A 9250-nucleotide genomic window follows, 5' to 3' on the forward strand; every position below is an offset into this window, starting at 1 on the left:
AAAATATAGCCTTAGTCTTCTTTAGCTCTTCAACCCCATTGTACTTTTCAAAATACCATGTTAGATTTCGTAGTATTGTGGTTGTACTTTAGAATGACAGGGCATAGTTAGTTAGAATTTATGGAGGCACTGAATTATTGCTAGTACATGGTTCAAGAGGAGTGGGATGTGGTCAGAAAGGGCTTTGGAAAAGAATGTATTTAAAAATACTCTAGTTCTTCCTCCCTATTGAATGAAAACGTAAACTCCTCTTGAATATTTTTTGAATCATCTTCCCCCATTGGTGCATCATATGGCTCAAATAGTATTGTATTGAATTGTAAGGGAGGTTGTTCTACCTTTTGGGGATGTTGATGGCAACTATTATCATTCTAATAGCCATTACTATTGTCTTTTATCTAGCATACCTACAAAATTTATATTGAAAGATTCAAATGCATTAACATTGTGAACAAGTATACCATTTTTCTATCTAGTGTTCCAAGTTTAATTTTTCCATGGTAGTCCAAATGTCCTCTCCTATGAATTGTTGTTATTATTCCCACCATTTTTGTTGTTTTTATAGGAATTGTAATTGTGATTTTGGTTTTGAGAGTAATTATTTGGGGCATAAGACTATCATTGATAATTGCTTCTATTTGAGGAAGGGTTCAACTTCATTCAAGTGATCTTGTTTCACAGTTGGGATAGGGTTTTCTTCATAACCTCAAATTCACTAACCATGTTGTTAAATGGTTTAATAATGGCAACATATTTTCGCTAAAAATATATAGTTTTATGTGACTCATAACTAGGGTAGGTATTTATTGGTAGAGGGACAATATTTTTGGGAAATAGTGGTGTAGAGGCATGTTACGTATAGAATCAACGAATATAGTCTTACCCTATAGTGGGGTAGGGGGATAAAATAGTAGGGAGTAGGGGTATGCATGCAAGGGGCCCCAAATAGATTATTCTATGGATAAGGCCCCTACAATTTTATAGGATCCCTCACAATTTTCTATATAGGGATGCTCTACCCCCTAAAATTGATAGGATAAGCCCCTACCCTAGCCCCCTATAATTTTATGGTCCCCACCCTAGCCTAGCCCTAGCCCTAGCCCTATAATTTTTAGGTTAGGTATGGTTAGGTATGGTATGGTATGGTATGGTAGACCCTATAATGTTATGGGCTTTAGAATAGTGGGGCAGATTATTGCCTATCCACATCTTGAATCCATTGGTTCATATGGAAGGAGAGGGGAATAGGTTAGATACTAACTCCTTGCCTCTCTCGGGTGGTCAGATGAGCTAGGAATGGGGATTCTAGTGGTGGGCCCCTACTATTCTATGGTGGAGGATAGCAACTAGAGCCTCTCGAACCCCATGAATAGGTCAGTTCAAGTGTCATAAGGTTACTTTTAACCCCTATGGGAGAATACTACATCTCCCTCACCTTCCAACTAATATAGCTCTAGTGCTTTCCCAACTATTATTAGCCCCAACATTGGGGAACTATAATAAGGAAGCTAGACCATAAGCTTTATGAAAAATGGTTGGACAAAGCGATAGGAAGTGAAGTAGGGAGCTTCGTGGGGAGCAGAGCTTGGAATGAGGAGAGGGGGAGTGATCAAGTCGAGGTTTCACTAAGGGGACATTGTTGCCCCCATCATTTTATGAGCCTTATGCAGAGTGCCCCTACTATTCTAAGGAAAGGTCACTAGACTCATCTACAGATGATCAAATTCCTTCGATCGTAAGCTCTAGATATGCCAGATCATATAGAGTGGTTGGATTTATTTCTTTGCACCATGCCCTTGTCCTTGAGTGATGATGTCTATAATCTAGGGCATCTCAAGTAATGGAACATGTATATCTCTCCCATTACATGTTTTGGTGTTTATCTCCTCATCAAACATTACATGTCACCAAAAAGAAAGTTTACTTTATCCATCCAACCTTAATTGGTTTTTATAGAGGGGGAGGGGGGAGGGGGGGCAAAGAGGAATGATGGATGTAGATGCTTGATTATGTAGATGCATGCATAGGTTGAGATGTTTTTCCATAAAATAGTAGGGGCCACCCATCCCCTATTTTTGGCCCAACAGCTGGGTTACCTAAGCTTAGTATTATGAACTAGTTATGTCACCTATATAGAAAATATGCGTCATTTAACATCTGTTGGGGTCTTAGCCTCCTAGTAAAGAGATAATCTTATTTCCCTCCTAGCCATCCAAAGAACAAGGATATAAGCTTGTTGCCTCAAATAATGGGGGTTTGAGCAAGGATATAGAGTCAAGCAAGGACTTCTCTTGACACATCCATCCCTAGTTGTTCTGGTGCTAAGAAAGAAGAGGCTTGGCCCCTGTTAAATATACAGGGTGGCACGAAGAAAGTGAGCAAGTAGCTAACTAGCCCCCAATGGATTGATGCATGGGGAGTAGTCCCAATTGTAGACTCATTAGGTCAAGATCCAAAGCTCTCACTACCAGTTCCATATTCAAATATAGGTACAAGGGTAAGAGAAAAACCCACATACTAAGGACCAACCTAAACTTAAGGAAGGAAGGAAGGGGAGTTGAGGCCCAAAGAGGATAGGGGAACAAGGTTCAATAGAGGCATTTTATTTGTCATTGACTAATTTCCTTCCTAAAAATAGTGGTGTACAATAGTATTACCTAAAGCAAACAAAGTTCAAAAATTTGTCCACTATGGGGATCCATTTGTCATGTGAATGTGACAACTTTATTATAGACTTTTTCCAAGGTATTGATAGATTGAGGACTTTGAGTTAAACCAGTATAGAAGATGCCTCTACTATTATGTAAGGACTTTAATATTCTAGTATAACTTGTGGAAGTGATGATTAAACATTGTGATTGGATCATATGGCACTATTTTAGTAGCAATAAATTTGTGATGTAAGGTAGTCAAATCTATGTAAAAATTGAAGTAATTAAGAAATTCAGTCTCAAATTCCCCCAATTGGAGATGGATCCATGTTAATTCTCCCAATGTGTATGGAAACAAACAATAGACCACATCTTGATGCACAATCTTCTTATGATTGCATATTTTCTAGAATATGTGGATGTACTCTTCCGTTGTTCATTATTATACATATAACACAAAGAGAGGGAAAAACATTTTAAGGTTTTTGGGTAGCACATAAATTTGTCCAATAATATTCAATGGTGAACTTTGGATATTAGGGAAGAAGTTGTTGGACATGGGGGGGTGGGGGGCTTGATTAGCCAAAGTGTTGGTAGAAAAAGATGATAATAATTGCATTGACAAATTGTGCATGTGCTAAAATGGAGGTCCTAGGAAAGAAACTAGAATGAATGGAGAATTTTATGTGGTTTCTCCCTTCATGTTGCAAGTTTGACAAAAGTAGGTAAGTTGCAGAATGTCAACCTTGTTATGTTAAGACCTTAGTACTTGTTCAAAAGCTCAAGGAGGGTAAGACTTAGAATTTTCTAGCCTTAAACTATTAATGTGGTCCTCCTTATAGTATCACTTTTGTTGAGTTGTATTTATATGCAATGATAATGATCAAAATTTGGCACATATTTATCTCATGAAACAATGGTGTGAATAAAACCGAAGGTTCCTTTAGTTGTTTGTCAACCATTCATGTATCTCAACTAAAGACTTATATGAATGTTCACAAGGAGGTCTAAAGTGATCTATAAGACAATTGAAAGTAATGAGAATTCTAATATTACTTGTATTTTCTACTTATTAATGAATGTGGCTGTAACTATGAAAATTCAATGAAATGTCATAGTTTAACCAATCATTAGAAATAAATTTCAAATGACATAAGGGAAAAAAGAATGTAATAAATTGCAACAATTAAAAACCATAATGGACAAAAGTTATCATTGAATCACCTTGTGATTTAAATCATCAAGAAGATGAAAGAAAACCCACATAGTCGAAAGTAATGCAATAAAAACTTCATGAATGCAATCATTGAGTGAAAAATATCTGTAGGTGAATGATTTTTCACAATTCATCAAATCGTGAAGCCACTTCTAGTGTATGGGCACATGAGACAAACTAATCTTAATGCACTTAGTAGAAATATTCTATCAAACTTGTCACAATAAAGAAATTGCATTGATAACATATTCTATAAAATCTAATGAATGTAGACATTAATAGTACAAATTCATAAAAATACAATATTCAAGTAGGAATAACCAACACCATGAATATGAGCATCATTTGCACACATTTTATTGCAAAAGTTATCAGCTCATAATACATTGTACAATTGTACTTATATAGAGAAGAAACTTCTAAGATAAGGTTTTCAAAGATAGAGTTTCTCCCATAAAAATCATGAAAATATATGCAATTACAATTCAATACAAAAATAACCCCTAAATAGTTGTTAATTGGATTGCATAGATTTTTATCCATTTACAATGTGCATGTAGTCATTGCATGTGAGAAAATTTGAGAGAAAGAAGAAGAGAGGGAGATGGAAATGCATCCATCTTTGACAACTTCTTTAAACTCTCATTCTTAAAATATCATCCTTTTGTGTGCATAACCTTATATACTTGTTTGAAATTGATAGATGTCTTCAATACATCTTATCTCATCCTAAAACTTGCATAAAATACTTCAAATTTAGAAATGGTGGTGAAAATGTGTTGCCATCCAAAATCATCAAACTTGACTTCATGTCAATAGTTTTTGTCTCAAAAATTTCCTAACTGTTGATCACTTTTTGAAGTTGTGGATGTTTGATCTATGGAGTTGGTGGAGAGTCCATAATTTTTGGAAAACTACAAAACCAACTAAGTCCCAAATTTTCAAAACTAGCAATTGGGTTTTCCCTTATACCTCTGGCAGGAATCTAGGATGAAATCTTTCCACAATCCCCATCATATTTAAAGGATTATGCATATCCATCTTGTGAAGCACTTTCTCTTGTTTCTCGTGGAACTTCTTTAATTTTTGTACAAATGCTTCCAAGTTGGGAATTATCTCATTTTCTTCTTTTACCTTTTCCTCATGCTTGAACAACCACATCTATGATTGCAACTTCTAATGAACCTCTAAATTTTTGCATTGATATCTCAACAAAGTATAAAAAGGTCTTTTGATCATCTTGAAATATTTCAAGGCATGCATTTTCAAAGAACCTAACCACTTCAATTATTATGTTGTTTTCCTCCTTCCTTATGTCTTATATCTCATTAAGAATTTGGTTCAAGAATTTACCCCCTAATTAATTTTCCCTATTCATCCTTCAAAAGCATTTGATTCCTTCCTATCATATAATTTTTTTAGTAAATGGAATTTTTGATAGCTTATTACGTAGATATTTACCTTCATAATGGTAGAATTTTTCATTTGATCAACAATACTTTCTCCTTCCTCTACCATACCACCAATGATTCTCTCATTATCTACAATTAAATGGAGAAGGAAAAAAATATATTCTATACACTTAGTCTAGAAGGTGATAAAATTATGTTTCAATTGTACATAGGTTTTATTGAAAGAATTTTTATGCACAACTAGAGTGGCTCACTCTTTGAGTAATGCAGCCTCCAAGATGGTCATGTCAATGGAACCCACCATCTTTGTCAAGAAATCCTTCAAAGCTTCATTTTTCTCTAAAAGTACTTGGACCTCAATTGCATCTACATCTATGCACTTAAACAAGCTATTTATGCCCATGGGTGCCAAGGCCTTTCCACTTGCACAAGTTAGCTAACATGGATCTATTTCCTCAATTTGGTAGTCTTAAGGTGTAAGATCTTCCTTCCATTCTCACTTAGGATGGAGGAACTACAATTTGTGTCTTCCAATTATCCATCTAATCTTGCATCATATAGAAACTTCTATGAGCTTTCTGGCTAGTATGTGGTAACCAAAATGACTTCCCCACCAAGAGCATGTACACGTCCTCTTCAATAGTACATGTGTGTTTCCTTGACTAAATAGCCATGGAAAACCATATTGTCTTAGTGGACAATGTCTCCTTGGGTACCCCTATACACCTACTCATGGAACGAGCACACTCTTTCTCTCTTTACTCTATATCTTCCACTTGTTCCTCCTCCTTCCTTTCCTTGAATTTTCCTTCTCTCTATTCTCTATCTAGACAATGCAAAGGAACTTCCTCTATAGTAATACCAAGAATTGGTAACTCAAATGGTTCTTTTTTTCATTCACCTGACTGTTATTCATTCACCTCTCATACTTCTTGTATCTCTCTAGGTGGTGGCATGCCTACATTTATCTTTGTGTCTTGCCCACTAGTAATAGTCACCTTCTTTTTCTTTCTTTCAGACTACAAGACATCTGGTGCATTCTTCAGTGTAACCTCAATTTTTGTAGCAGTTAGCATCTTCTCTTCTATCTCATGAGGATGAGGAAGAGAAACTTCTCCATTTGAGATTTTTCTCCAAGTATAGCATGGGATTCATTTCCCATAGGCTCCCACATCACCTCATATTTCCTTTTCTCATCCTCTTTAAGTATTTAGTCTTACTTTTGCTCACCCCCTTTTTTTGTTTCCTCAACAATGTCCCTTTTTGTTTCTTTCTCTACCTCAACAATTGTGATTTCTAGAGGACCCACAAGGACTTATGTTTCTTTAGATGGATTCTCCTTATAAGAATCTTCTACTGGCTTTTCTAACTTTGCAACATGTCTCAAAGGAAGGAACTTCAGTTTCTATGCCTTTTCCAACATAAGGACTGAAGAAGTTGAAATAACATGTTTGATCCCCAATCATCTCTTACATCATTTTCTTGATCTGTAAACAAATCAGTTATTATAGGCTCACTCTAAGGTTGACGTGGGATAAAAAATTTCTATTGTTTCCTCCTTTTTGTTACAACAGAAGTTGTTTGCCCTATTTTTCCTTATTAAAGAAATGTCATCTTTTGGATTGTCATCATCATCCTCACCTATCAAACCCATAAATGGAGAAGGAATGGGTGTCATGCTACCCTTATTTCTCTAATATAATTGAATAGGTTTAGTTCTTGGTGAGGGAGAGGTAGAAGCAAGAGTCATTTTCTTCTTGGTTACTAGTTTCTCCATAGTCACATCTTCCTCTTGTTGCTAGATAACAAGAGATTTCCTTATATTTCCTTTACTTGTACCTTACCATATTTGACTTCATAAGAAAATGGCCTTTCCTACTAATAATTTTTTTATGTATTTATTGGTGTAGTTGTTCCCCATGTGGGAATTATTACCTTCTTTCCCTTTCCTTTGTCAGGCTTCACCAGAGCTACCAACTATGGTCTTTGTGGTACTAGATACATTGGGAAAGGTTTGGGCATCCATTTTCATGTAAGTTTTTGAACATGCCTTGCTCTATGCTCTAGATCATAATTCTCTACTTTGGAACCTTAGCATTGGCAACCACCTATTTAAATATCTCACCCTTGGTGTACATGGGGTCAAAGATATCTTTTGAATTCTTATTCCAATCCTTCTAAAAAATATCTACATCAAAGACATTACGTCAAATAAAAGTCCATCGTACAATAATGTGTTCTCCTCATTTTATGACCATTTACTCAAGTTATCCAATGATCCTCCAACTAAGGTTCATGTGGAAACCCTCTTCTCATCACCTTCTTGAACAATCCCATAGGATCAAACATGGGTTCACTACTACATTTGGACCCAAATTATGATGGAAAGTTGTTGCAATCGGGATGTCTAATAATTTTCCTAGTGACAAGACCATGAATTGGCTCCTGTCGGACAAGCATCAATTTTTTTCTATCACAAATTGCGATGGGGAGGTGATCTATTGTAATAGCAATAGTTGACATTGTGGTTTAATCCAATCATTCATTGCAATTGCAATGTCAATGTGACAATTATGTAGTAGAAGCGACATTCATCTATTAGACTAGCTATCATAATTGTGATGGTTGTGCTATGGAAGTGGCAGCTAGCCATCGGAACATCTATCACAATTGCAATGGCTAGCCAATTTTTTTTTTTAAAATATTTCTTTTAACCACCACCCACAATAATGGTGATTATTTGAGTGTGGCTCATACAAATGAGATTACTTACATCGCTATGGAGTTGATGGATATGGACCTGTTGTCATTCATCAAGAAAATTATTCATGGAGGATCATTAATATATCCATATAATCACGATGAGCATAACTGGTTATGTTTTAGGAACATTGATAGGATTGTCTTGGTGAAAGGGCTAATGTGGGAGATTTGATGTGGTGTGACCTATTGCCATGAAATGGGTGTTGCACACAGAGATCTTAAGCCCAATAATCATCTTCTCTCTATTAACAAGGTGGGAGCTATCAAAATTAAGCTTGCAAACTTTGGATTGGCAAAGATGGTGAATGATAAAAAGAATTATGTGATGGAAAGAAATGGGAAATAATATGTGTCCTTGTGGTACAGATCTCCTGAGTTATTAGTGCAAAAAATGACATACAATTTCTTTGCAATTGATGTTTGGTCACTTGGATGCACATTTGCAGAGATGGTCATAGGAGAACTCCTATTTTTTGGGAAATGTTTAGAAGAGTAGCTAAGTATTTTATTTCAACACCTGGGAGATGATAGACAAATGTGTGTAGCTTTTGAGCAATATTTTGGGATGTGGCAGATGGAGGTCAGGTTTGCATAATCTTCTTGAAAGCACAACTAAAAAGATGGGATGCTCAGTAGGCATAGATTTTCTCTTGAAGATGTTGAAGGTGGATCCTAGCAAAATACTAACAACAAGACACTACCTTCAACATCCTTACTTCTCCTCTTTCCACACTTTTTAATTATTGGAGTGCAACACCAATGTGAGCTCTGCAAGCTATGAGACTTCTTTCCTACAATCTATGGGTATTCCAATTGTGGGTTTTAGATAAGAAATTTTATCTATTTGTAACATGGGTGAAACATTAAAAATCTTTTCACTTTATGTTACTAATATTCTGTAGAATGCCAATGTCAATCAATCTCTATTTGTATGACCTATCTATTAGTTTATGATTGTCAAGAATGTTCTTTTACATCTATGTATAATTTGAAATGTGCCAAAGTGTATTCAAGAAAGTGTAATAACAACTTGCAAGCACTCTAATTATAATTAGAGTCAGCCATAGATTCCATTGTATAGTTTCTCCAACTTTTATGAATATTTAGGTCTTAACAAGTATAATATATCATACAAGAAAGATAAATTAATACTTAGTTGAAATCTAAATTTAGTGTTAGTGCTTCTGAAGGTTTATTGGGCATCATTA

General features: G+C 35.4%; 1 pseudogene; it reads left to right on the forward strand.

Moving 5' to 3' along the window:
* LOC149577998 (uncharacterized) overlaps positions 1-8807 on the forward strand; it is an 83409-nt pseudogene extending 74602 nt beyond the window's left edge.
* Positions 8808-9250: the final 443 nt, after the last annotated feature.

This window comes from Cupressus sempervirens, chromosome 1 (genome assembly GCF_028749045.1).
Source record: "Cupressus sempervirens isolate cs-2001-9-10 chromosome 1, ASM2874904v1, whole genome shotgun sequence".
Taxonomy (NCBI): Eukaryota; Viridiplantae; Streptophyta; class Pinopsida; order Cupressales; family Cupressaceae; genus Cupressus; species Cupressus sempervirens.